General features: G+C 47.7%; 1 protein-coding gene across 1 annotated transcript in view; it reads right to left on the reverse strand.

The window, feature by feature from the left end:
• The window catches only part of LOC311054168 (ERC protein 2-like), a gene marked incomplete at both ends in the record, with an annotated part of 344,368 nt that overhangs the window by 18,179 nt on the left and 321,189 nt on the right, over window positions 1-5,000 (reverse strand). The window lies entirely within an intron of this gene.

Consider the following 5,000-nt stretch of genomic DNA (forward strand, 5'->3'; position numbering starts at 1 on the left):
AGTTTCCCCCCCTCAGAGACTCAGAGTCACATAATTCTTTGGCATTTCCTGGTTCCGTTTCCTCCCGGGTGCTCAGTGCTGCCCCTCTGCACTCAGGACCTGAGGAAAGCCCAGCGGCTCTGATATGTGTGTCAATGGGTCAGGAGACTAGAGAGGGTATAGGGCGGTGAGCCCCCAATATCAAACAGAGGAACCCCCCCACCCCCCAAACCCCCCAGGGAGCCCCCCCCCCGTCTGTGGAACGGAGTCGATCCAAGTGGCGTTTCGTCGCTGTCGTTGCCGAAACTTTACTATCTAGATCAGAGGTCTTATAGCCAAGGACCTCTATTAGCTGAGAGAGAGATGAAGCAGGGACCCCCCCAGAAGAGAAGATTTATGTTAAAAATACACAATTATTCAAAATGTTCCAAATACTTACAAGATTTTTCAAAAATGTAAAGAAATAGCAGATGTACTACGCTCACAGCACGGCTGTGAGCGTAGTACATTTAGCTGGGGACCCCCTGGAACCCCTCCAAGGACCCCCAATTTGAGAACCAATGCTATATAAGAACTAGGAGCACTGAGCAGCCATTCTACGGCGCTCGGGGAACAATTAAGGGGGGTTAAGAGTCTTACTCAGGGACACACATCGACACATTGCTGGCCTGGCCTAACTCTTGGGACAACCAAGGGCTCTGAACCACTAACCACTCAGCTATGGCCACACCCCAAGAGTTAAAACATGGATGAAATATGAGGAGCTCGGGTGAGACACAGTGGTAAAGTCCCTGCCCACCACCACAGAGGCTGTGGGTTCGAATCCACCGTGGTACATACGGCTTTGTCGGGCGTCTATCTATACGAACACAATTGGCTCGTGTTCAGGGGAGGGGAAGCCGGGCAGGGAGGAGGGTGATATTGGTTATTGCACGTACTCCTACAAGGCTGGGGGGCGGCACCTGTCAGCAGGGAGTTTTGGGGGCGGGAGGAGTAGGGCGAAGGCTCTACTGTACGTCCTCCCGGTGGGGGCTCCTTACTGGCAGGCGAGTCAGTAGGATTACAACAGCACTGACCAGTGACCACACAGAAATGTGTGTGGGGAGGAATTAATTGGCATAACGACTTTTGAGAGAAAAGGCGGTAAAACATTATTGGCTACTCTAAATAAAAAATAAAACATAAAAAAAGTTAAATATGGAGATAAGAGGTTTCTGTCCGACGGTGACGATATGTACTCCCTGTAAGCAGCTATACTTTGGTTACAAACGGAACAGAACATGAATGGAGGCTACACAACAAGCTCTTCCACAGAGGCTGGTATATATATAGTATGTGTTTGTACTTAGCACACTGTGTGTGTTTACTCTGGGTTTACTGCCATGTGTGTCACGAGCCATGTTTAACCCATGAAGACCGGGAACGCATCTGTGTGTCATTTTTAGATTTCTTTGGGCTATTGAAAAAATAGCAGATATACAAGCTCATAGCGCGGCACCGAGTGCCGCGCTATGAGCTTGTAGATCTGCTATTTTTGAAAAATAAAAAACTCAAATCTTAGCCTCTTTTTTTTAGCCTCTTTATTTTACGAATGTTCGCTTTAAAAAACTACATAATCTAAGATTTTGCCACAAATTTTCACGATTTTTCAAAAATAGCAGATCTACAATCTGTGCCGCGCTATGAGCTTGTATATATCTGCTATTTTTGAATAGCCAAATAAATCTAAAAATGGCACACAGATGCGTTCCCGGTCGTAATGGGTTAAGAGATCACATTTTTGTGTGTGTGAGAAAGAGAGAGAGAGAGAGAGAGAGAGAGAGAGAGAGAGAGGAGAGAGAGAGAGAGAGAGAGAGAGACAGAGAGAGACAGAGAGAGAGAGAGTGTATAGAATGTGTGTGTGTGTGTGTGTGTGTGTGTGCGCTCACGTGCCTGCCTCGCACAATCACAAGGCTTTCATTTTCCTATTTCAGATTATACATTGTGTTAAGTGTCTACACTATCCTCATGGGGGAAAGCGAGCGGCGTCGGCATAGCAACCCCGCCGTCAGATCATCATCATCGTCATCAGGTGGACCGTAACCGGCGGTTATAGCCGCCCGGTGGTGGTGGTGGTGGTGGGGGGGGGGGGGGGTGGGGATGGGGAAACATGACGCATCCCATGGCGATAAACAGATAATAGGCCTTCCTTGAAATTCTTCGAATCGTACCCCCCATCCCAGGAACAGTTTACCGTTTTTACGAGACATGCACACACACACACACACACACACACACACACACACAGCACACACACACACACACACACACACACACACACACACACACACACACACACACACACACACCGTCCCATCGACCATCTGTTGACTTTTAAACCCAATACGCTTCCCAGAAGCCCTCATGACTAAGTAGGCTGGATATTTGGACTCCCCGCCGCTAGCTCGTTAGCGTTAGCATCCAGGCTATGCTGCTCACTCTCTGATGTGACCCCAGTGACACACATGTACCGTAACATCCCATAGCCCGGGGTCGTATATACTGTAGCGAAACGCATCTGGATGCCCCGTGTGTGGGCGAGTGACTGTGCGACTATCTCTGTGTGTGTGTGTGTGTGTGTGTGTATCTATTACTATACTTGTGCGGGCCAAATGTCCCCACAAGTATAGTATTATTTGGGAAATAGGCATTGTGAGGACCATTTTCCTGGTCCTCAGGAAAAAAACGCCGATGTACAAGCTCGCAACGCTTGTGAACGTGTGCATTGCGATGTGTGGAACCGCGTTATAACTCAGACTTTTATAGGGTTCAGTGTCCCCACAAGTATAGTAATCCCAACGCACGTGTGTGTGTGTGTGTGTGTGTGTGTGTGTGTGTGTGTGTGTGTGTGTGTGTGTGTGTGTGTGTGTGTGTGTGTGTGTGTGTGTGTGCGTGGATGTCAGACAGAAGAGGATCAACCGGGTGATTCAACAGTGATCCACATACCAGCGTGATCCGACGTCTGTTCCTCATTGCGTTCTAATGGCAGTGATTGGACGGAGGCAGGCGAGGGAAGCAGCCCTCGCCATGTGTTTATGTCCCTCCTGCTATTGAATCATGGCTTCTGCACCGCCGGCTTTGGACTTGGCCGATGACTAACTATTGTGTACCTGCGGTTTGAGGTGGGGGGGGGGGGCGGGGGGGGCGGCCGATGGCGGTCTATTCTCTTTATTACCAGAAATGATTAACCTTTGGCTGTTGCCTGGTTTGGGGAGTTCAAGCAGTCTGCCCATGAGGCTGCGCTTTAATGCATTAAGGCCCGAAGCCGATTCTATACAAATGCCCTCTCAATCCCAACAGTATTCTGAAAAACGTATGTTTCTATATCAGTGGTGCTCAAACGTTTTCATGTCAAGGACCCCCAAAATGATATGTATTTGGCCGCCTACCCCATCTCAAAATATGTTGTTCCAGGGACCCCCCCAGAAGGAAAGATTTGAGTTACAAAATGTTCGTTTTAAAATAATATATATATTCAAAGATTTGCACACAATTTCACGATTTTTCAAAAATAGCAGATCTACAAGCTCATAGCGCGGCACTCGGTGCCGCGCTATGAGCTTGTAGATCTGCTATTTTTGAATAGCCCAAAGTGTAAAATAATACTTTCGAGCTCAAATCTAAAAAATGCGACACAGATGCGTTCCCGGTCTTAATGGGTTAATGCAGACAAGGCCTGGTCGGTCTGCATCGGGTTTGCATTTGTGTGCTCTCTCTCTCTCTCTCACTCTCGCTTTGATACACAAACCCACCCCCCCCCCCCCCCCCGAGTACAACCGCTGCCGCACGGGAACCACGTGGGAACCAGCCAGCCAGGGCTGTATGTTCGTTCCGATCATGTGTTAGCCATTCGACCTCTCAGACCCGCTCACCGGGGAGCCTGTCAAATAACTTGAACGTAAATATCTATACGTATAAATGGTATAGTATATGATACGAGGTACCCGTGTACCACGATAGGGCTTTTGACGAGCGGAGGAGGAGGAGTGCTTTTTGCATGGATATCAAGTCTTTATTGATGTCCGCCAAAATGTTGGAAACCTATAACCTATCAACTGTTGCCGTGCTCGAATGTCCTGTCATATATGCGTTGTTAGCAAACGTATAAGTGAGCCTTTGGGCCGAGCCATGATGAGACCCATAGGGCAGGAGGAGCCTATCTCCTGTTTCTGTAGCGTGAGGCGGCTTGATGTATAAGTACAGTACACCCCCTGGACATGACGCTAGTATAGAGAGTATGCACATGCGTCACTTTTCCACCGGGACACGGCCCCCCCCCCCCTGCTCATCTAGACCGAGTGTGCAAAACATTGAGCAGCATGGAGCGTTGGAGTTTGGAAGCGCTCGTTGGAAATCACTCAACGACGGTCCTGCTTACCACCTGTTTCTAAATGGCACATAATGCAAGAGACAGCAGGACGTTGGGTTATTGAAAACGAGCGCTTCCAAACTCTACTTAGAAAAATAATCACCTGCACGGAATTTACGGACAGAAAGTAGCTCATAACATGTCTCTACGGTGGATTTTTATGAAACAAAAACTTTGCAGATAGAAAGAGGATAATTCAAGCTTTCCATACAGCTGCCATGTTGGTGAGTTTAACGTTGTTTAATACAATCAGATAGGACTTTTCTGTTCGGACGTATGGGCTGTCAAGGCCAGACAGTCGTTTTTTGCCACTCAGTAGGCGTTCCCGCATAACTTCCGGGTAGGATGATGTCACACGCATAGTAGTCCATGGGCCCAGGTCAGAATTTTCACTAATCAGGGACACTCAAGGTGGCAAATTCTAGTTTGGTATTTTGAAAAGATCTATATCCCTAGATAATATTTCAACATGACAGCCCTTCCCAAGTAGTAGCTTAGTCCTAGTTATCAGCCTTCAAAGACACCAACCATAAATCCATAGAATGAAAAAATCGCCTAACCTTTTTTGAATAGAACATGTCATACAGAGGGAAAAAAACATTATTCAATCTCT

Source organism: Gymnoscopelus microlampas, assembly GCF_963454915.1.
Source record: "Gymnoscopelus microlampas genome assembly, chromosome: 10".
Lineage (NCBI taxonomy): Eukaryota > Metazoa > Chordata > Actinopteri > Myctophiformes > Myctophidae > Gymnoscopelus > Gymnoscopelus microlampas.